The sequence below is a fragment of the Gorilla gorilla genome, chromosome X, assembly GCF_029281585.2.
Source record: "Gorilla gorilla gorilla isolate KB3781 chromosome X, NHGRI_mGorGor1-v2.1_pri, whole genome shotgun sequence".
Lineage (NCBI taxonomy): Eukaryota > Metazoa > Chordata > Mammalia > Primates > Hominidae > Gorilla > Gorilla gorilla.
Genome location: NC_073247.2, coordinates 7,587,270 through 7,613,033, shown reverse-complemented (window position 1 = coordinate 7,613,033; position 25,764 = coordinate 7,587,270).

The window sequence follows — 25,764 nt, the reverse complement described above, 5'->3', positions numbered from 1 at the left end:
CACATTTGTTGAGATTGGGAAACAAAAAGAAGTCAGAAGGAGCCAAATCAGAGCTGTAAGGTGGATGCCTGACAATTTCCCATTGAGACTCTCACAAAATTGCCTTTGCTTGATGACAGGAATGAGCAGAAACATTGTGGTGTTAGAGGACTGTCTGCTAAAGCTTTCCCAGGTATTTTGCCCTAAAACTTTGGCTAACTTATTCAAAACACTCTCATGATATGCAGATATTATTGTTCTTTGACCTTCCACAAAGTCAACAAGCAAAATGCCTGGAATGTCCCCAAAAAACTGTTGCCGTGACCTTTGCTCTTGAGTGATCCCCTTTTGCTTTGACTGGACCACTTCCACCTTTGGTAGCCATTGCTTTGATTGTGTTTTGCCCTCAGGATCATACTGGGAAAGCCATGTTTTATCTTCTGTTACAATTCTTCAAAGAAATCCTTCAGGATCTTGACCCTAGTTCTTTAAAATTTCCATTGAGAGCTCTCCTCTTGTCTGCAGCTGATCTGAGCACAACACTTTTGGCACCCATGCAGTGGAAAGTTGGTTCAACTTTAATTTTTTAGTCAGAACTGTGTAAGCTGAACCAATTAAGATGTCTACGATGTTGGCTATTGTTTGTGCTGTTGATTATCAGTCCTCTTCAATTAGGGCACAAACAAGATTAATTTTTTTCCTTGCAAATTGATATGGATGATCTGTCCCTGTGGACTTCATCTTCCACATCATCTCGTTTCTTCTTTAAAAAAGCTGTCCGCTTGTGAACTACTGATTTCTTTGGTGCATTGTCCCCTCAAACTTCTTGTAAAGCATCAGTGATTTCACCATTCTTTCACTCAAGCTTCATCATAATCTAATGTTTGTTCTTGCTTCAATTTTAGCAGAATTTACATTGCTCTGCTAGGGGCTCTTTTCAAACTAATGTCTACTCCTTCTTACTGTCTCAAACTAGATCCTGTTCAAACATGCTATAATAAATTAGTATGAGTTTATTTTGCTGCCAAAATTGAAACCTTTGCATAGTTTTTTTCATAATATGCATTTTCCATGAACTTTTTAAGGCCTCTCATGTATCCAAAGGTAGAGTGCCTTACCTATTCTGATTTCAGTCAATTATTCAAGACCTTTCCTTGTCAGTGATACATTAGAAAGGTAGAGTATTGAAAAATAAGAGTAGCTTCTGCTGATTAAGAAATACTATATCTTTTTCTACTTCTTTCTTTCTTTTTTTTTTTTTTTTTTTGAGACAGCATCTTTCTCTGTCACCCAGGCTGGAGTGCAGTGGTGTGATCTCAGCTCACTGCAACCTCTGCCTCCCAGGGTCAAGTGATTCTCCTGCCTCAGCCTCCCGAGTAGCTGGGACTATAGGTGCCTGCCACCACACCCAGCTAATTTTTGTATTTTTAGTGGAGACAAGGTTTTACCATATTGGCCAGGCTGGTCTTGAACTCCTGACCTTGTGATCTGCCTGACTCGGCCTCCCAAAGCACTGGGATTACAGTCATGAGCCACCGTACCTGGCTTTCTACTTCTTTCTTATTATTTTCCTCCTCTCTCATTCCTATATTCTCTCCTTTCTCCTACTTTCCTCCCCACTCCCTGTTTCCTTCCTTTCATCTTTCCTATTTTCAAGACTTAATATTTCTTGAACCTCAGATGTTATCATAGTATGTTATTTGTTTAATTTTCACATAACAATAATAGTTTAAATACAAATAATATTTATTTTCATCCCCATGTTATCAGTATAACAGTAAAGATGTGGAGAGGCCAGCTGGGCATGGTGGCTCAAGCCTGTAATCCCAGCACATTGGGAGGCCGAGGTGGGTGGATCACGAGGTCAGGAGATCGAGACCATCCTGGCTAACACGGTGAAACCCCATCTCTACTAAAAAATAGAAAAAATTAGCTGGGCGTGGTGGTGCGTGCCTGTAGTCCCAGCTACTCGGGAGGCTGAGGCAGGAGAATAGTGTGAACCCAGGAGGCAGAACTTGCAGTGAGCCAAGATCACACCACTGCACTCCAGTCTGGGTGACAGAGCGAGACTCTGTCTCAAAAAAATAAATAAATAAATAAATGAAAATAAAATTTAAAAAATGATGTGGAGAGGCCAAACCAATGGCTCTTACATCCACGTTCTTTCTTCTAAATGATTTCACCTTAGTTTTGGTCTGCATCTCTAACCATAGCTAGTTGCAGTAGGACCTTCTATCTGGCCTTGCTGCTTTCATTTTTGGACCTGCTCACTGAAATCAAATTGATCTTTCTAAAATGCAAACCTGGTCTTAGTATTTTATTACTTAAAACCCATTGGTGGCTTTCCATGATTTATGGAATAAAGTCAAAACTCCTGTTTTTGCCCATGTTTCTGTGTGCCTCTCATCCCTACATTTACTGATTCCTGTGTGCCATAAATTGCCAGTTGTCCAGAGTTCATTCTCTTTTTGTACTTGGGAGGACTTCTGCATCCTGCAACTTTTCCCCTGAAACGTGCTTGGAAAATACCTACTCATTTTTTTCAGATTCAGGTTAGTTTTTTACTTCAGTTTCTTTTCCTGAAGCTTATACTGACTGCTCCATATGGCTTTGGGGATTAGCTACTCATTCATTTGTGCCCTTTGTAGATACACATTTATCATGGAGTCTTTTTTTTTTTTTTTTTTTGAGACAGAGTCTCACTCTGTCACCAGGCTGGAGTGCAGTGGTGTGATCTCAGCTCACTGAAACCTTTACCTTCCAGGTTCAACTGATTCTCTTGCCTCAGCCTCCCAAGTAACTACAGGCGTGCACCACCGTGCCCAGCTAATTTTTGTATTTTTAGTAGAGACGGGGTTTCACTATGTTGGCCAGGATGGTCTCGATCTCTTGACCTCGTGATCTGCCCACGTTGGCCTCCCAAAGTGCTGGGATTACAGGCATGAACCACCGCTCCCAATCAGTCATGCAGTCTTTATACTTACTTGTTTACTTGCCTGTGAGCTCACTGAATGCAGGGACTATTTCCTTGTTGCTCCAGCACCTACACCAGTACCTGGTATCCAGAAGCTGTATGCTAAATGTTTGTTGAGTGGCTGTTTGACTGAATGATTGTACTCCTAATTAGCAGATAGAAAGCCATGAACTTCCCAGTTCATCATTCTTTGTGCTCAATTCTGGTTTCTTTATTGTGTTCAAAAGAGTTCCTTAGTGACATAAAACTATGGAGCTAGTATGTCAGCTCATTTAAGCAATGATTGGTTTATGTATATAAGAGGCTTCAATAATTATATATTTTTATTTCAGTTTCAATAAATGATCAATTGATTAATTTTCTCTGTTTTGGCTTATTGTTCACATTTAATATCAAATAAAAGTGTTTTACTTAAAATTATTCATGCCAATTATGACAGTTAGGTGAATATTACTTTGATTTACATTCCAGTAGTAGTTTTGGTTGAACCCTGAATATGCTAAGACGTCCCTTTTCTTTTTTCTTATGAACAGGCTACTGTGTTTACATATATTATTAAAATCTTCTTTGAAAATACGAAGAGTGTTACATTTCTTATATTTAGTTCTCTGTGCTTCAGAATTCCTGTGATACTTGCACTTAAGTCCTTCTGAGCAGTTGATGTTGATATTTATGTGGTTAATTTCATGAAACGTGGTGGTTTTCATTTCTATCATTAATTTATACAGGAGATAGACTGTTTTCCAGGTGTAAGCTCAGTCATATAATTAGAAAATTTATAAGCAGAAAGGAGTTATTTGGTCTAACCCATTTATTCTACAGATAGAGAAATTAGAGTCCAGAAACTCTGTCTTCTTTAAAGTCTTACAGGTATTTAAGAAAAAAGAATAGACTTGAGGTTTCTGTGCTCTGAACCCAGTGATCTTGACACTGTAATGATCTTCATGCATATTATTCACAGAAGTAAATATAATCACATATTAAATAAGAAACAAAAATACTAAGGAGATATTATACTGAAAAATGAAATAATATTATCTTAATTATTTTGATCAGATTCACTCTATAGCAGCTTGAAGGCTAATAATTCCAATGATTCTCTCAATAAACCATTTTTCTAATAAGATTACAGGTTTTAGTAATCTAATTATTTTGACTGATGCAAATGTTACCCCGCCAGTCTGAAAAATGTGTTTATTTATATGTCATAAAGAATAATTTATTCCAAAAAGGCTAATTTTCAAAATATATGTATCTTCTGAAACTGTATCTATTTTTATCCCACGTTTTCTAAATATATTTTAGAGGGCATTTGTAGATTTTCATGGTGCTGAAAAATTAAGGTATAATGGTCTCATGAAGGAGAATAATGTCATTTAGACATTGTAATTTTGGAGGATCACAATACTTTTTGGAATGTGGTTGTTGCAGCACTGGTCACTTATACTAATTATATAATAACATACTATACTAATGCAATAATATACCATATGAAATTATTCAGTGGTAAATTTGTCTTAAATCCTCTAGAATACTGCAAAGAAATAGTTTATATAAGAAAGAGTACCATAGCATATGTGAACACAATATTTCCTATTTTTTTCTTCTTTTTTATTTTTTTGAAGACAAGTTCTCACTCTGTTGCCCAGACTGGAGTTCAGTGCCATGTTCATAGTTCACTGCAACCTCAAACTCCCAAGCTCAAGTGATCCTCTTGATTCAGCCTCTGAAGTAGCTGTGCCTATAGGTGTGCACCACCACACCGGCTAAGTTTTAAAATTTTTTATAGATATGTTGCCCAAGCTGGTCTCAAATTCTTGAGCTCAAGAGATCTTCTCACCTTGGCCTCCCAGAGTGTTGTGATTACAGGCATGAGCCACCATACTCAGCCAATATTTCTTTTGTAAAAGACATTTTCTAACATACTTCTCATTTTAACTAACATAATATTCAAAGTGTAGATCTGAGAAAGAGATAGTGCCTGCAGATCTGGGATCCTACATGCTAATATTATGGGATGCATTCAGATTTGATCAGCAGATATTCCATTTATTCTAGAACACCACCAGCAGAAGAATGTAATTACGTCTATCACTAAAACTTTGTGTCAATACAGACTACTGTATTTGTTATCATAGATGGTCCTTGGATGACAGCCTTAAGCAATTTTAAACCTAGACAGGTGATGTACTTTTTCTTCTTGGATAATTTTCATGGTTTTATCTAATTTGGTTGTAACTAATGTGTTTAATATGGCTTGCTTGTTTTTTAAAAAGTTGTTCAGTATCCTTAGAACTCAGTGCTGATTTCTTTTTCTAGCAGGCCTTTTATATAGGACATCTCACTTTCTCCTGGCTCTCTACTACTAGCATGAGGTCTCTGAAAAATCAAGACAGCAAAATAATTTGTTATAGAACAGCCTATGTAGAGGGACAGGGGAGGAGTCATATTCCAAGAGGGAAAGACCTTTGAGCCAGGCTCAATTTGTAGAGGCTGTTGAATGAAAATGAGAGAGAGAGAATGCACACTTTACTGCACTATTAAAGCAAAATTCTGACAATAACTTCTAAAAATGATTCAACTCTTCTACACTGAGAATATGACAGACCTTCCAAAAGTATAATTTCTTACATGAACGTCCAGGTATATAAGGAAAAATAACTATTTCATACCAATATCTCCAGCCGCCTTTATTGTTGGTTCACCACATAGGTTTTTATCAGAATCGCAGAACATTAATTTTTTAAATTAGCTACCATTACAACTAGCTTGAGAAGAACTTTCTTTTTAATAATTCGACCCAGATGCATTCTAGATACTCCAGTGTTACGAATCGATGGCTTCATGAGGAGCCGCTGTTGACTCATGCTATCTCTGGACACACTGACAGGAAATGTTTTCTTACACCTGTTTTCCTCCTGCTTTTCCTTGGTAGGACTTAGTTCCTTGGCATAGTTCAGTATCAATGGCAGTCATAGAGAAGTGTTACAAAAACCCAGCTTATTCCAACTTGTGAATTATTTGGCACCCAGGAACCACGTCTTACAATCTTCAACCCACTTTTTCCTAACATGGCCCCTTTTCTGAAATGTTTATTTATATATGATGTAGGCCTGGGGAAAGGACATGGACTTTCAAAGAAAATATTCTCCAATAGATCTCTCAACTCCAGAGAACCTTCTGACTAAATCTGAAAGAATTCCACTGTGCTCTGATAACATCCTTTAATAATGAAGGAAAAGATATTTTTCCCCCAGGAGGATTTTGTAGTGAAAGAGATGGCATAATTTTTTTAAAAAATGTTGTTTATAATCTCATTTGTTTTTTCATTTGTGGGTTGTGTCTTAAATCCTAAATGGTACATCCTTTTTAAAATACTTCTAGTAATAAAATGTTTCTGAAGTTATGTTGTAAATATCATTGGACTATGTTTAATAATGTTAAGTTGATCCCACTTCCCCTGAAATTATATACATAAATGCTGAAAGTATAAATTTACATATACAACTTCATGGAACATTTTTCTTCCAAGTGTGCATTTGCTAGAATTTGCATTGAAAGGTTTTGGAAGGAGCCTGTTGGTATGAATCCTGTGTGAGCAACACTCAGATTTGTTGCATACTGAACAGCATGCTAAATCTCACTTCACAATCTTGGATTTCTCATCTACCATCTTGAGCTGAATTTAAAATGTAACTGCAGTTTATTATGTCACCTGTTCGTCAAACACTGATGCAAAGCTTAGTTTTCAGTGTGAAGAACCCATGACTAGAGAAGGGAAGAAGAAAGGGTCAAGCAGACCTCACTAAAGAATGTATGGGCAAGAAAACACATCAGATGTCTTGATAGGTTTTTTAAAGTCCTGTTAGACTTGTCATGATTTCCAAAACACTAAATGCCATCTAGTATTTTGGACCCTCCAAAATTACAGTAGAATATTATTATGGGTCATCTTAATTGGAAATATACAGGAAAATCCTGATGATTAACGTAGACTAGTGATAGCTCTCACACATTTATATAACCTATGTTGAAAAGAAAGAAGAAAGGCAGGAAGGAAAGAAGGAAAAAGAGCGGAGAGAGAGGAACAAGAAAACACGTGGATTTGTGGAAATGAAAATTTTTAAATTACTAATTTGCAAGAATGGGTAAGAAAAATACCGAGTATGAACATAAATGCTTTCAATTCCGTTTGTCTCTTAATCCTTCTCAGTCCGTGGCCAGTTTTGAAACTTGGTGTAACTTCCTTCCTTTATTCCTCCCTCCCTTGCTCCCTCCATCCCTTCTTGCCAGCCTCCTTCCCTTCCTCTCTCCTTGAGTTTCCTTCTTCTTTCTTGTTCCCTCCCTCCCTCCCTCTCTCTTTTTTTCCCTTAGTTTCCCCGGAAGCACATATACCAGCCATTTGAATGCTTTCTGCTCATAGATACTGCCAAGCCCCCTCACCCAGACTGCTGAATAGATTTGGTAGAATGGAATGAGAAACATAGACTTTGTGTCTGTGGCGGCCACCTCTGATGTTGCAGACTTTTGCCGTGATTATGCACTCCAGCCGAGGGGCGCTAGAGAGGTTGAAATTTCAACTGTGGGATTTGCCATTTTGGAATTTGCAGAAATGTACTGGATATGCTAACAGCAGCCTGGCTAGCCTCCACTTCACAAGGAAGTATTTAAATATACACGTGTAATATGAAGAAAATTGCATTAGATCATAAGGGATGAATTATTTTGTAAATGACTATACCATCAAATACCATACCTGATATCAATCATCTTCATCAGACAGTATCTGTGTATGTAAGGAGATAAACAAAAAAGCAGGAGTTTATTTCTCTCTAATGTATCCTTGACTCTCTAGCAGTGACCTCTGAAATGTCTCTTCTGATCCAGACTTGTTTGAATCATGTGCAACATTTTAGATTTGTCTTTTCTCTGCAAGTTTTTTTTTGTTAAGTACCATAACATATTGAACCAAATAGTTTTGCTTGCTTTCTATTGATGACACATGATTTTGGCTTTTATCTTCAGTGGAAAATCAATGTGTCACATGGCGTTCACTAAGAAAAAGGTATGGGGCCTCTTTGTAATTCTTTGTCAGATGATTGCTTTATCTTGATTTATGCCTTCAAACTTTTTCCCATTCAGCAGAAAATATTGTGTCGCTATCTGTGAGAGCAAAGCGATCTATACCAATTTATGCTCTAAGTGTAGCCTCCTTCCAGAACTGCTTATGGAACATATCAACTCACTATAGATTAGGGGCATAATGGATTCTTCTTTCTTAAAAGTGGAAGATTGACAGTTTTAGTTCATATACAAGCTTTTATATTAACATTAAAACAATATTTCTATGTAAAGTAAAATATTGTAGTTGATTATTCTTCGAGGGCCTCCCAGAATTTCAAGGTCTGAAAATAAATTCAGTGTTCCTGGTGGTAACAAAATTGCCCCTACTTCCTTGTATCAGGACTGCCATTTGGAACTGCTGGGGAAGCTCTTTTCAGAAATTATTTTCAAAACAGCATTGTTGCCTTTTGCCAAACTGAAATCTGGTTGTAAACTTTTGAAAACTAGTTCCTTGGAATGGAATTCAAGTTGTCTTCTAAGCAATTTTTTTTAACTCAAACATACATTCTATCTTGCTTTATTATGTCACTATTTGTGTAGAAAACATATTTCTATTTTTACCATTTTCAATTTATTTACATTTACATTTACATTTGTGTGTATATATATACACACATACATACACTTTAAGTTCTGGGATACATATGCAGAACTTGCAGTTTTGTGAAACAGGTATACATGTGCTGTCGTGGTTTGCTGCACCCATCAACCCGTCATCTACATTAAGTATTTCTCCTAATGCTATCCCTCCTCTTTCCTTCCTACCCACTGACAGGCCCCAGTGTGTGATGTTCCCCACCCTGTGTCTATGTGTTCTCATTGTTCAACTCCCACTTATGAGTGAGAACATGTGGTGTTTGGTTTCCTGTTCTTGTGATAGTTTGCTGAGAATGATGGTTTCCAGCTTCATCCATGTCTCTGGAAAAGACATTAATCCATCCTTTTTTATAGCTGCATGGTATTCCATGGTGTATATGTGCCACATATTCTTTATCCAGTCTATCGTTGATGGGCATTTGGGTTGGTTCCTAGTCTTTGCTATTGTGAATAGTGCTGCAATAAACATATGTGTGAATGTGTCTTTATAGTAGAATGATTTACAATCCTTTGGATGTGTACCTAGTAATGAGACTGTTAGGTCAAATGATATTTCTAGTTCTGGATCCTTGAGGAATGGCTACACTGTCTTCCACAATGGTTGAACTAATTTACACTCCCACCAACAGTGTAAAAGCATTCCTATTTCTCCACATCCTCTCTAGCACCTGTTGTTTCCTGACTTTTTAATGATTGCCATTCTAACTGGCGCGAGATGGTATCTCATTGGACCAGGGGTGATGAGCTTTTTTTTTTTTTTTCTTCGAGACAGCCTCACTCTGTCACCCAGAGTGGAGTGCAGTGGCACAATTTCGGCTCACTGCAACCTCCACCTAATGGGTTCAAGCAATTCTCCTGCCTTAGCCTCTTGAGTAGCTGGGATTACAGATATATACCACCACGCCTGGCTAAAGTTTTTTTGTGTGTTTTTGGTAGAGACAGAGTTTCACCATAGTGGCCAGGCAAGTCTCAAACTCCTGACCTTGTGATCCACTCGCCTTGGCCTCCCAAAGTGATGGGATTACAGGCGTGAGCCACCACGCCCAGCCTATGATGAGCTTTTTTTCATGTGTTTATTGGCTGCATAAATGTCTTCTTTTGAGAAGTGTCTGTTCATATCGTTTTCCCACTTTTTGATGGGGTTGTTTTTTTCTTGTAAATTTGTTTAAGTTCCCTGTAGATTCTGGATATTAGCCCTTTGTTAGATGGATAGATTGCAAAAATTTTCTCCCACTCTGTAGGTTGTGTGTTCACTCCGATGATAGTGTCTTTTGCTGTGCAGAAGCTATCTTTAGTTTAATTAGATCCCATTTCTCAATTTTGGCTTTTGTTGCCACTGCTTTTGGTGTTTTAGTCGTGAAGTCTTTGCCTATGCCTATGTTCTGAATGGTATTGGCTTGGTTGTCTTCTAGAGTTTTTATGGTTTTAGATCTTATGTTTAAGTCTTTAATCCATCTTGAGTTAATTATTTTACAAGCTGTAAGGAAGGGGTCCAGTTTCAGCTTTCTTCATATGGCTAGCCAGTTTTCCCATCACCATTTATTAAATAGTCAATCTTTCCCCATTGTTTGTTTTCGTCAGGTGTGTCAGGGATATGTTGTATATTTCATGGTACAATGCCTTCTGTCAATGGGGAAAAATAACAAGCATATATGGGATGAATGAAGTCTGCTATGGTTAAGGTTGAGAATATTTACTGATCCTTGAGTTCAGTCTCCAGGAATGTTGGAAATAGAGAATGGAGATAATGGAGATAAAGAAAAGTTCTGAAAATGACACTTCCCATAGTGTCAAAATTGTGATCTATTGGAGAATTCTGTGATACATCAAAATCTCTGTTTATACTGAGGTTTGTTATTGTGTATGAGCATATCTTTATCAGGTGTAGGCTATTTCTATACTTTCATGTCTTTAAATCAATGTTTCTATTCACATATGTATATGTGCAAATAGAAGCATGTTAATATTATATATATATTTTCTGTCATTACCATGATTGCTATGATTATCATTAGCATGTGTTATTAGTGTGACCGAAGTATCATCAGTATCAGTTTCTTTCTAACTGCAGTGCTCCTGTGATGCTTCATTTCTACAGAGCCAACCTACACCCACCGTTTCCCTGACTATAACTTTACCTAAAGTATAAGCCCTTATAAAGCCATGAAAGCCTACCAAGAATTGTCAAAGAAGCTAGGCAGCAGCCAGGCTCTGCCTTAGGAAAAGATTTTACTTTTTATTATCATGTGCCGTACTTAACTACTTGTTTTGACCTCTAAGATTTTGCTCTCCTATATTTCTATCCCCTGGCTTTCTGATATTTCATGTGATTATATTTGAAATTTTAACCTTGCTTTTCTTTTTGGAATCTCTGATATCTCTGCTGCCACAGGTAATGACAGGTTCCTCTCTAACTGTTGGTGTTATCCCTGGTCAGATTATTACTGATGACAGAAGTAGATGTTTTACGTGGATTCTCTCGATATCAGAAACAAATACAGATATCACAACTCAAAAATGACAGACTGATAACCATTATGAACTTAGATGCAACATTCTTAATACAATATTAGCAAATTGAGTCTAGGAATATTTAAAAATGATAATGTGTTTTAACCAAGTGGGGTTTATCTCAAGTTGGTTTCAACAACTGAAAATCTACCATGCTGACAGAAAAAAGAAAAATCACGTGACACTCTCAATAGATGCAAAAAAGGAATTTACAAAATGTAACACATTTTTTAAATTAAAAACTCCCAGCGAACTGAGGATAGAAAAGTACATTTTCAAACTGATTTTGTGTTTACAAAAAATCTATAGCAAACATCTTACTTAAAATGGTGAAAGCCTTAATACTTTCTACATAAGATTATGAAAAATGCAATGATGTCCTCTCTCCCTAGTTCTTTAAAGTATTGCATTCAATACTAAATAAGTGGAAATATATACCAAGTTCATTGATAAATATTTAATACTTATGAGATGATAATTCTCCTGAAATTGATCTCTAGATTCAGTGGAATTCCCATGAAACCTTATAGGTCCTTTTGGATAAATTACAAAACTGATTCTAAAACAGGGAGAAAGAAAGAAGGGAAGGAAGGAGGAATGGACAGAAAGAAGAAAGAAATAAAGAGAAAAGAAAAGAAAATAAGAAATAAGTGACACCCAAGTTGGGAAGAAAGAAAAATACTATTCTCACGTGATGTAAACATATACATAGAAAATCCTTAGGCATCTGCAGAAGTGTGCTAGAGGTATGAAGTGAATTTAACAAAGTTGTAGGATGAAAGATCAATAAATAAAATCAATTGTGTTTCTATACACAATCAACACCAATTAGAAAATAAAATTATGTAAGCAATTTAACTTATAATAGCCTCGAAAATAATAAAATAATTCAGAATAAATTTAATAAAAGGTATGCTGATCCAAAATTTCTAAATCACTAATACGAGAGATTGAATAGGTAGAAATATGTATCAAGTTCATTGGTAAATATACATGTCATACTTATTAGATGATAATTCTTCTGAAACTGATCTCCAGATTTGGCACAATCCCAGTCAAACCTATAGGCCTTTTTGGAGAAATTACAAAGCTGATTCTAATTTTTTTTTAAATGCAGAAGTCCTAGAATAGCCAGAGCATGTTTTAGAAAGAAGAATAAAGTTGGAAAACTTTCCAAATTTCAAGGCATATTGTAAAGCTACACTAAACAGTACAGTAAACTTACTGGCATGAAGAAGACATATATATCAGTGAAACAGAATAAATAATTTAGAAATATATCCTGCCTTACATGGCCAAAGTTGCCAAAATATTTCAATAAGGAAATCAATGTCTTTATAAAGATGGTACTATTAAAATTGGATATTAAATGGAGAATATGAACTTCAGAATTACCTCACACCATATCCTCAAATTAACTCAACATGTATTTTATACATAATGTAAATATAAAATGTATAAAGCTTACTGAATAGGAAAAATTTTTAATAATCTTACTATAGCTAAAAATTTTTTAGATAAGAAAAGGATGGATGAAAATGGAAAAAAATAGTAAGTTGGACTTCATGAAATTAAGACTTTTGCAACTTAAAACATAGCATCAAAAAATGAAAAGGCAAACCACAGATTGGGACAGAATAATTTTAAATATGTCTGATAAAGAACTTTCATCTAGAATGTACACATAACTAAAAAACTAAATAACAAAACACAAATAACTCATTTAACGTAATATTTTGACCTAAATGGGCCAAATATTTGTACAGATATTTTAATTTAAAAAGAGATGATGTCCAATACACAAATGAAAAGATACTTAACATTACCCGTCATCAGGGAAATGCAAGTTAAAACCACATTGAGGTACCACTGTACACCCACTGGAGTGGCTGACACGAGCAGAACTGACCATACCACATGATGTGAAGAATTGCTATTCACACCTGGCTAGTGGGACTTCAAAATGGTACAGACATTTTGGAAAGCAGTTTGGCAGTTTCTTTTAATGTTAAACTTAGTACTGATCATATAGCCAAATAATTCCACTGCGACCCAAAATAAATAAAAACATATCCGTACCAAGCCTCATCCTTGAAGTTCATAGCAGATGTGTCCATCAACTTGTAAATGGATAAACCAGTTGTAGATGGAGTACCACTCAACAATAAAAAGGAGCAAACTGATACAACAGCAATATAAATGAATATCAAAAGCATTATGCTCAGTGAAAGAAGCTAGACATGAAAGACACCAATGTATCATTCCACTAATAGGATACTCTAGAAAATGCAAACTGTAGAAACAGAAGCAGATTAGTGGTTGCCTGTGTTCAGGAATGGAGAAAAGATCAAATGCAAAACAGCAAAAGAAAACGTTTTGTGATGATGCAGATTTTCTGTATCTTGATCATGATTGTGGTCAAATGATGATATTCATCTGCCATAACCCATTAAATTGCACATTGAAAAGGGTGAATTTTACTGTGTGTACATTATACTTAAATGGAGCTGTAAATATGTTTGGAGCTTATCTGTGAACATTAGTTGCAGAGCAGGAGTTACTTTTATAGAGTGGAAATCTGCTGAGTGCCAACTTGAGAAGGGTTGAAAAAAATTAGAACCTTCTTCCAACACATTTCAGTTAGAACACTCTTAGGATGTCGTTACAGCTGCGCTCTATATTGGAGTCTCTGATGAAATCACATGTCTGACGATCTCAGCATGCCTTTAATCAACAGAATATACACGTGTTTTCTTTTATTACTATAAAGGATATACCAAACAACTTTTTCAAGACTTTACTTCAAAAAGGCACGTAGTTTTGCAACATTTTTGGTAAGTCTTTAATTATTTCAAAATGAAAAATTGAAAATAAAATGCAATTATTTACTCAGGCCCCCCAAAAAAAGGTCTGTACGGGGAATGCATGTGGTGTGTGTGTGTGTGTAAGTGTGTGATTTGAAGAATTGAAAAAATTTTAGTGGGGTTTTGTAGCATCACTTTGATAGCATCCTGTAATTTTGTATTGTGTTTGAAATAAAAATAAAGTGAATACACTGATAAAAGAATTTGAAAAGAATTTGCATTATTGCCTAAATTATGTGTGGTTTCCACAGTGGCATGAATCGAGCATCTTTAACCTACATAACAATATATCAGAAGTATTAGGTAAAAAATAAGTAAACTAGTATAACAAAGTTAAATATTTCTAAAGTAAAATTATAGCTTTATTTTTTTTTCCTGAAATGTTTTGAGGAGATATTTACACCAAAAGATATTATCACTGATCAATGAAACTTTTTAAGAATTTGCTTGTGTCCCACCAATATTTGATTACATAGTGCTTCTGTGAGTTCCATTTCATTAATTTAGCTTTGACAGGAGAGAAGGCAATGGCTCTGCAGCCTCTCTCGGTGTGGCATGATCCTGGTTCCGCTGGCTGATCTCTATTAGAACCATGGCCTTAATCATGCCTTTCATGCTTCTAACTTGATTTGCATTTGTTGTGTGATCCAAATTTATTCTCTCGTTTAGTCGCTTCCACCCATAGAAAAGCAGGTCTTTTTCATTTCTCCTTCACCATTGCCCCCATTTTTTCTTTTTGTCCTCCCATGATGAAAAACAAGACAGAAAACAAACTACAACAACAACAGACACCTTTTGTCTGTGGTCACCAATGCATTGTAGCACTAAACTTTGTTCAAAATCTCTAGATCTGACCTCTATATCTGCTGTTCCCAGAGTTTTTCAATGTATTCTCTAGACTGCTGTGACCCACTGACAGAAAGTCTAGCTATATTTAATTGAAAGTTATTACTGTCTGATATGGTTTGGCTGTGTCCCCACTGAAATCTCATCTTGCACTGTAGCTCCCATAATTCACATGTTGTGGGAGGGACCCAGTGAGAGGTAAGTGGATCATGGGGGCAGCTTTCCCCACACTGTTCTAGTGGTAGTGAATAAGTCTCATGAGATCTGATGGTTTTATAAGGGGAAACCCCTTTCGCCTTTCACTTGCTTCTCATTTGCTGTTTGCCTGCTGCCATGTAAGACGCGCCTTTCGCCTTCTGCCATAACTGTGAGGCCTCCTCAGCCATGTGGAACTGTGAATTCATTAAACCTCTTTTTCTTTATAAATGACCCAGTCTTGGGTATGTCTTTATCAGCAGCATGAAAATTGACTAATACACTCACTGTCCATGAATGATACTCTGTTAGCCCATTTGCATTGTTATAAAGAAATACCTGAGGCTGGGTAATTTATAAAGAAATGCGGTTTATTTGGCTCCTTGTTGTGAAGGCTGTACATGAAGCATAGTACTGGCACCTGCTTCCAGGGAGGGCCTCAGGAACCTTCCAATCATGGTGGAAGGTGAAGGGAAACCAGCATATCACATGGTGAGAGAGGAAGCAAGAGAGACAGGGAGGAGGTGTCAGTCTCTTTTAAACAACCAGATATCGCATGAACTCACAGGGTAAGAACTCATTCATTACCAAGAGGACAGCACCAAGCCATTCAGGAGGCATCTCTCTCCAACATTGGGGATCACATTTTAACGTGAGATTTGAAGGGGACAAACATCCAAACTATGTCAGATACCAAAGCTGACAATGCTTAGGATCTTTAGCTGTTCCAGGTTCTGGGAAAAGGGAGAGAGTTAGCTTCCCTCGTCTATGCTGTGCTACTCCATATTATATTAGTAATTATTGTTCTCTAAAGGTTCTTAAAAGCAAATAAACAAATGCAAGGCAAAACATATAAAAGGCAAGGCAAAACATACGAAATGCAAGGCAAATGCATTAAAAAACTTTTGAGTGTTAATACATAGATTTTATTTTATCTTTTTAATTTCTTTTGCTTAACCAAATAGATTATGTAGTTTTGATTAACTGGCCATGAAATAGCTCTGCCTACATAGAATTTCCCATGAATAATTGGTTGTGGAGACTTTTGTGTGTGACCCAAATCCTCCCTCAAAACTGAAGTTTGCCCAGCTATTGGGAGTGTTGGCAAATCATGCCTCTCAGCTGATTCTCTCTAGAATTTATTCTCAGGAGATCTAATTAATAACTTGTCAAGCTGATGTCCATCCTTGGGGACAACTTGTATCTGAAGAATGGCCAGTGAAAGGTATTAAAACTCCATACTCCTGCCTCAATTTAGGGCAACTCTGAAGGGTCGCCCCAGCTTCTCAGCTCCCCCTTGAGATTAGCTGAGGTATTTGTTGTGACTGCCTCACATCTCAACTCCCTTTATCCAATTCAGCTTTTTCGCCACAGTTGTTGGCTCCTAGGATTTTACCCAGTTAAATGTTCTCTACACAAATCTCTATCTCAAATCTGCTTTACAGGGAATGTGGCCTCAGACAGGTTTTCATTTGGTTCTGGACGTAACTCTCATTAGTCATTGATATGATTCGGCTGTGTCTCCACCCGAATCTCACCTTGATTGTAATTATCCCCGCATGTCAAGGATGGAGTCAGGTGGAGATCATTGAATCATAGGGGCGGGTTCCCCCTACTGTTCTCCTGGTAGCGAATAAGTCTCACGAGATCTGATGCTTTTAAAATGGGAGCTTCCCTACACAAGCTTTCTTCTCTGCTACCATTTAAGATGTGCCTTTGCTTCTTTTTTGCCTTCTGCGGTGACTGTGAGGCCTCCCCAGCCATGTGGAATTGTGAGTTCCTTAAACCTCTTTCCTTTCTAAATTACCCGGTCTTGGGTATGACTTTATTAGCAGCATGAGAACAAACTAGTGCAGTCTGTTCTATAAGCCCAAGTCGGATCACAGAGTCCCGCTTTCTGTTTTTTTTTTCTAGCCCATATTTCTACTAAAACTTGACTCATATAGACTTAAAACAAAATAATTAAGCATGGCTAGTATTTATTTAGTATTTTATACGTGTCAGGTACTGTATTTTGTAACATCTTTTAATAATCTTTCCAAATCTCTAAAAGGAGAACTCTGCTCTTTTATAGAGAAAATAAGGATGGCTCTGAAAATGTTAGCATTAGGGGAAGTAGGGTGAGGGACATAGGGGGCACTTTGTGTTATTTGTGCATTTTGCTATCAATCTAAAATCAGGTCAAAATAAAAATTAAAAAAATGGGTAGTAGAAGCAGGTTGTTAAGATTTTCAGTGTGACTCTAGAATTTTTTTGTTTGTTGTTTGTTTTGGAGTGTAGTGGTAAGATCTCTGCTCACTGCAACCTCCACTTCCCAGGCTCAAGCAATTCTCCTGCCTCAGTCTCCCAAGTAGCTGGGATTATAGGTGCCTGCCACCACACCCAGCTAAGTTTTCTATTTTTTTTTTTTTTTAGTAGAGATGGGGTTTCAGCATGTTGGCCAGGCCAGTCTCCTACTCCTGACTTCAAGTCATCCGCCCGCCTCAGCCTCCCGAAGTGCTGGGATTATAGGCATGAGCTCCCACTCCTGGCCCAAAGTTCATATTTTAACTACTAACCTAAATTATTTTAAAAACAAAAGCCTCCTTGGACTCAAACCAGGTCAGAGTGACATGATCATGTGCCTGTTTTGTGCAGGGTGAAGTGAGATTATTATCTAGGAAATAGCTGAAATGTCTTGTTGTGGGCATACATATTTCATATAAATTCTAAGCTTCATATTAGCACTTAGATTATAATTATCTAAAGAATAGAGAACAATTTCATATAATTTTCAGTGTATCAGGCGAATCAAAAGTATACATACAAGCATGCAGATGAATTTCAGTGAATATAGTGGTGACAATGCTCAACAGAATATGTGTCCCCCACCCAACCCTGCTTCTTGCTCTTTCACTGTCCTAAAGATAGAACAAAATGGTTCAGGCATCCAGCTTGTCCCCTCCACACTTCACACTTTTACTTAATAGCAGCTTATCTTTAACACTTTGTCATCTTTAAGATGTTGCTAATTCTTTCTGGTAGATCCCAGGACTGAGGATGAGGAAGAATGATTTTATTTAAATAAAGTTGCTTAATTAAAAAACACTTTTTTTAGTTTTAAAATATTTTCATTATTTTATAAAATTTTTGTGGGTACATAGGAGGTTTATATATTTGTGGGGTACATGAGATGTTTTGATACAGGCATGCAGTGTGAAATAATCACGTCATGAGGAATGGGCTTTCCATCCCCTCAAGCATTTATCCTCTGAGTTAAAAACTATTCAATTGGCTGGGCACGGTGGCTCACACCTGTAGTCCCAGCTCTTTGGGAGGCCGAGGTTGGCGGATCGCCTGAGGTCAGGAGTTTGAGAGCAGCCTGGCCAACATGATGAAACCCCATCTCTACTAAAAATACAAAAATTAGCCGGGTGTGGTGGCGAGTGCCTGTCATCCCAGCTACTCGGGGGGCTGAGACAGGAGAATCATTTGAACCTGGGAGGTGGAGGTTACAGTGAGCCGAGATCATGCCATTGTACTCCAGCCTGAGTGACAAGAGTGAAACTCCATGTCAAAAACAAACAAAAATCAATTACATTCTTTAAGTTATTAAAATTAAACATTGTAAATGATTTTTTTTCCCAAAGCTTTTTCAAAGAAAAAAAAGTAGAAACAAAGACACTTTCTACTGATTTCCAATATGGTGACTCTGTATTTCTAGCATGTGTTAAGGTGAAAAATTGATTTTATGTTTAATACAAAACATAGCATAATGTAATGAAAAGCAAGATTGTAATGATAAAGGAAAATAACACTAGTGCTAATTTTTTTCAATTTGAAGCATTGGATTAAAATGAATTAGGTTATATTCCAACATGTTTATATTGAATTTCTTTTTTCTCCAATTGGTTTCTTTTTATTAATGGGGGAGTGTTGCATTTGTATAAGGTTTCCCTATTATATTCAATTGTTTTGAGATGCTTTTAATTTGAAGTTTTTATGTTTTCTTTTTGATGTATACATGTTATGCTTTTATGCTGAATTTGATAATTGGTGCTGTATATGCAAAGCAAATGTAATTTCCCAGCTTTTATTTTTTAAAGCCCTGGGAAGCAACATAATAAAGTAGAAATAGTATCAAGACAGGAGTTAGAATACCTGGATTCTAAAATTTAAATTAAATTAGGATCTAGTGACATTATAGGTGTTCCTTGATCTTCTGATGACCTGATTCCTCAAAAGAAAAATAAAATAATCTATAAATTGTTTCTAATTCTAAAACTCTATAAATCCTATTTTTAAAATTATAATTAGTTGAACTCTATAAGGTCACAAAAATCCCTATTAAGAAACTAAAATAAAATTTTATCATATCTTAAAAATACTCTGATCTTTTTTTATATGCTGACATGAATTCTAATTATTTATGAGCCCCTAAAAAACATTTAAGATCACAGTTTATGTTTTATTATTGACTTTCAGATAATTAACATTTTACTGATAGATATGAACAAATCTACTCTAACAGAGATAGTCATTAGTTTATTTCTCTCTTTTCAGTATCAATAAAAAGTATCGATTTACCAATAACAATGAATTAATTGCCTGAAATAAATGAAACGTAAGCAGCAAAAGTGAACTTTTTAGTATAACTCTTCTTGTAAACATTGACTTAGTTCAAAGGGAGCTTATCTTTAAAAAAAAAAGCGCTAATTCATGTCTATTGGTATAGATATAATCTTTTTTTCCTTGAAAATAGATCCTACTATACTCCAGACACTATGCCACTAGGTGCAGATATTAACACAAATAGCAGGTGATCATTGTCCTCATGGAGTTTATTTTAAAGAGAACAAAGTGAGACAAAGGCACACAAGCAAAGAACTACAATACAAAGGGGATGGCATCTGACTCAGCATGGAGGTGTCACGGAAGGTGTTGTTTTGCTTAGGTTTTGAAGTGTGGGTAGGAGATGGCCCATGTTGAGAGTGGGAACTGGGAATTAAAAAGATGAGGAGGTCTCTGCAAATCTACATGGATGGGAAGTAGCATGCTGATGTGGGAAACAACTAAAAAGTTCCAGAATGCATGGTTTATAAAGCGTGAGTCAGAGAGGGCTAGACCAGTAGCCAGATCAAGGATATCTCAGATGTTATAGTCATGAATTAGTGCATTGACCTGCAGGCCATGGGAGTCACTGAAGGTTTCAGTCAGGTAAGTGAGCTGATCAGAACAGTCCTTTAGATAGGCCGCTCTTTTGGCTGTAATGGGGACACGTTTGAAGTAGGGCTATAGCTAAAAATATACAGACACTTCCTCTTGTCTACAGCCCTGCTGGCATCTGTTGTATTTTGACTTTTTAATAATAGCCATTCCAACCGGTATGAAATGGTATCTCATTGTGTTTTGATTTGCATTTTTCTGATGATTAGTGATTCTAAGCATTTTTTTTCGTGTATTTGTTGGCCATTTGTATGTGTTCTTTTGAGAAGTGTTTGTTCATGTCCTTTGCCCATTTTTTAATTGGGTTATTTTTTTTCTAATTGATTTAAGTTCCCTGTAGATTCTGGATACTAAAAAACAAACAAAAACCAGAAGTAAATAAATTCTCAGGACACACACACCCACACCCACACCCACAGAGAGAGAGAGAGAGAGAGAGAGAGAGAGCACCTAGGTAAGAGGCCACCAACCACCAGGGTCTAAACTGGGAACACTTTCTAGTACAGAATGAATGGAAAGGATTCATGAAATATCTAGAAAGTAACGTTAATGAGATTTACATGTATGGAGTGAATGAGGGGAAGCAGGGATCATTCAGGATTCTGGTGGGAATAACAGGGGGAGCCATTAGTTGAAATTTTGAAGTGGGAGAAGGAGAGGGAGTTTTAGGGAGAAAGATGAGTTTTTTTTTAGGTATTTCAAACCCTTGAAGCTTCTATGGGACATCGAAGTGGAAATAACAGTCTGTGGGTTGGGACAATAAAGAAAGAAATTTGTTGAAGACTAGGGGAAGAGTATAGAGCAAAGAAATATTTAAGATAATAAACATATAGAGATAGCTGAAAATGTGGGACTGGATTACAAAGGAAGAATGATTTAGTTATGAAGCCCAAGGGCTGACAGGAATGGGTGACTAGTCGAGGAGTTCATATGCATCTGTTATTGTATGAATAAGAAAAATTATCTGTTCCTTCCTAAAGATATCTTCAACCTGTTTTTGGATACATATGGGCACTGCTTTTCACTCTCTTAGCCCCATTTCTTATTTTAGCCTCTGCTGTAGCGATCAGTTCTGCACAGGCTTTGACCCAGGCTTTGACTAGTTGGTGCAGGTGTGATATGACACTTACCTGGAATGGCCCACAGTTTGTGGCTGCTCTTACTTAAGCAGGTGGGATGCTCAGGTAGGTGTAACCTAGCAGCTTGGTAGAGTTTATGCCCATGGGGCAACCTGTGACCACTCAAAAATAAAGCCCTTTCCTCCTCCCAGATTGAGGAGTCTTGCATTATGTAATAAAACTCCTTAGAAGGCCTATTAGGTTCCAATACAGCATTAGGCAACTTGATAAGGTATCCCATCATCAGCCTTCCTTTCTTCCCTCATTCCTCTGCCTCTCACTCTTTCTTCCTAAGTTAACTTCTTGGATAAAATGCCAACTTTCTATATTTTGTCTCACATCAGGGAAAATAATTGTATACCCCATTTCAAAAGCACATAAAAAGGTTACTGTATAGAAAATTTGTCTTTAAGAGATTAAGCTGTAATTTTCCAAATACTTTAAAATTTTATTTCAGATACGTTTTTCATTTTTATAAGCTTCATCTAAAAGCAGAGTTCACCTAAGAATATACCTAAGAGCATATTACATAGAATATATTTTATATTTCAGTAGTTTAGCTAGGATTCTTTCAAAATTGAGAGGATCTACAAATATTTCTAACACATTAGTTTTCAGTCTTAAGGCTGAGTCAAGAACAAAGCTCCTAAACTTTGCATTGGTGATTGAGAACATTTTAAAATTGTTATTTAATTCATTAATTTATTTTTAAAAAATTTTCACATTGTAATTATATAGATTTATAGGATACAATTTGATGTTTCAATGAATATGTATGTTGTCTAATGATCCAATAAGGATAGTTAGTGTGTTAATTACCTCATGCATTCATCATTTCTTTTTAATAAGAAATTTCAAAATCCTTTCTTCTAGATACTTTGTAATATACAATACTTTACATTTAACTATAGTCACCCTGCTTTGCAAAGAACACTACAACTTATTCTTCCTATATAATTGTGATTTCATAACTGTTAACCAATCTATCTCCATTTTGCCCTCCCCACTTCTTCCTCACTGTTTGGTAACCACTATTCTACTCTACTTCTCTATTAACATTTTTTTTTTTAAGATTCCACATATGAGCGAGATCATGCGGTATTTGCTTTCTGTGTCTGGCTTATTTCACTTAACATTGTATCCTACAGGGTCATCCATGTTGTTGCAACTGGCAGAATTTCATTCTTTTTTTATGGCTGAATAGTATTTCATTGTGTGTGTGTCCATATATATATATATATATATATATATACATATATAATTTTATGTATAATTATAATTACACATAAAATTATATATAATTATAATTAATTTTATGTGTAATTATAATTACACATAAAATTATATATAATTATAATTATAATTATATATAATTATATATAATAATAATATATATTATATGTAATATATAATATACATAACGTATATTATATACATTATACATTATATATATTATAATATACATAATATATATTATGTATATAATATACATAATATGTATTATATATAAAATATACATAATATATAATGTATATTATACATACAATATATATTATATATTAATAATATATTAATATTAATATTAATTATAATTAATTATTAATAATTATTATTTATTATTGATATTATTAATATTAATATATAATATATTATATATTAATAATATATTAATATATAATATATTATATATTATACATAATATATTATATATAATATACATAATATGTATTATATATAATATACATAATATATATTATATATATATAATTCTCTTGTTTGTTTTTATACACATAGGTTGATTTCATATCTGATTATTAGAAATAGTGCTACAGTAAACATAAGAGTGCAGATATTTTTCAAACACAATGATTTCATTTCCTATGGATATATACCCAGTAGTGGGATTGCTGGGTTATGTGATCGAATGATTGTTTTTTTTTTAATTTTTTTATTTTTTAGCGAACTTCCATAAAGTTTTGCTTAATGGTTGTACTAGTTTACAACCCCATCAACAGTGCGTAAGTGTTCCCTTTTCTCCACTTCCTTGCCAACTCTTGTTATCTTTTACCTTTTTGCTAATAGCCATTCTAATGGGTGAACTGGTATCTCATTGCGGTTTTGATTTGCATTTCCCTGATGGTTAGTGATGTTGAACATGATTTTATTATATATTCGTCTTGACCCTTTCTATATTTTCTCTTGTGGCATTTCTTTTAGTTTATTTTGTCCTTTTTTTTTTTTTTTGCGAAGGAGTCTTGCTCTGTTGCCCAAGCTGGAGTGCAGTGGTGCAATCGGGGCTCACGGCAACCTCCATCTCCCTGGTTCAAGCAATTCCCCTGCCTCAGCCTGCTGAGTAGCTGGGGTTACAGGCACACGCCATCATGTTTGGCTAAATTTTTGTATTTTTAGTAGAGAAATGATTTCACCATATTGGTCAGGCTGGTCTCAAACTCCTGACCTCAGGCAATCCGCCTGCCTCAGCCTCCCAGTTTTGCCCATTTTTAAATAAGTTATTTATGTTTTTGCTGTTGAGTTGTTTAAGTTTGTTATATAATCTGGGCATTAACTCCTTAGCAGATGTATAGTTTGCAAATATTGTATCCCATTCTGTAAGTTGTTTTTTCACTCTGTTAAGTTTCCTTTGCTGTGCAAAAGCATTTTAGTTTGATGAAACCCCATTTATCTATTTTTGCTTTTGTTGCCTGTGCTTTTGATGTCTCATTTAAAAAATCCTTGTAGAACCCAAAGTTATAGAGAATTTCCCACATGTTATCTTCTAGTAGTTTTTCATAGTTTTCAATCTTACCTTTAGGTCTTTAATCGCATTTGAGTTGATTTTTGTATAAGGTAAAAGATAGGGGTCTAATTTCATTATCCCACATGTAGATATCCAATCTTCTCAGTACCATTTAATGAAGAGACTGTCTTTACCCCTGTGTGTGCTCTTGACTCCTTTTTGGAAAATCAGTTGACTTTAGATATGAGAATTTATTTCTGAGCTGTATATTCTCTTCCATTGGTCTATGTGTTTGCTTTATGGCAGTGCCATGCTGTTTTGCTTACTATGGCTTTGTAGTATATTTTGAAGTCAGGTAGTGTGGTGCCTCCAGCTTTGTTATTTTTGCACAGGATTGCTTTGGTTATTTGGGGTCTTTTCTGGTTTCATACAAATTTTAGGGTATTTTTTTCTATTTCTGTGAAGAATTTCATTGGTATTTTGATAGGGATTGCATTGAATCTGTAGGACATTTTGTTAGTATGGTCATTTCAATAGTATCAGTTCTTCCATTCCATGAGTATATAGTGTCCATTTTTTGTGGATCGTAAATTTTTCCATCAGTGTGTTATAGTTTTCATTGTAGAGATCTTTCACGACCTTGATTAAATTTATCTGCAGATTTCTTGGTAGCTATTGTAAATGGAATTCCTTTCTTGATGACTTTTTCAGATAGTTCACTATTAGTGTATAGAAACACCACTGAATTTTCTGTGTTGATTTTGTATACTACAACTTTACTGAATTTATTTATGATTTCTAGTAGTTTTTGGTCAAGTCTTTAGGGTTCTCACTCTATATAAGTATATATAGAAAGAACCCTAAAGAGAGAGAGATCATATATATCTATATGATCATATATATAGATGTATACATATGTATGTGAGATCACATTTTCTACAAACAGAAACAATCTGACTTCCTTCTTTCCAGTTTGGATCCCTCTTATTTATTTCTTTTGTCTAATTGCTCTGGCTCTGACCTCCAGTACTATGCTAAATAGAAGTGGTAGAAGTTGACATCCTTGTCTTCCTCCATATCAAAGAGGAAAAGCATTTAACTATTCACCATAAATAAGATGTTAGCTGTGGGTTTGTCACCTATGGCCTTTACTGCGTTGAGGTACACTCCTATACCTACTTTCTTGACAGTTTTTATCATAAAGGAATGTTGACTTTTGTCAAGTGTTCTTTTTGCATCTGTTGAAATGATCACATGGTTTTTGTTCTTCTTTCTATTGTGGTGGTGTATCATATTTACTGATTTGTGCATGTTAAGCCATCCTTTCATCCCTGGGATGAACCCCACTTGATTATAGTGAATACTCTTTTTAGTGTGCTGTCGAAGTCAGTTCACTTGTATCTTGTTGAGAATTTTTGTATCTATGTTCTTCAGGAATATTGGCCTGTTATTTTCATTTTGTGCGTGTCTTTGTCTGGTTTTAGAATCAGGATATTGCGAGCCTCATAAGATGAGTATGGAAGTATTCCTTCCTCATTACTTTTGTGGAAAAGTTTGTGGAGAATTGGTAGTTATTCTTTAACTGTTTGGTAGAATTCAGCAGTGAAGACATCA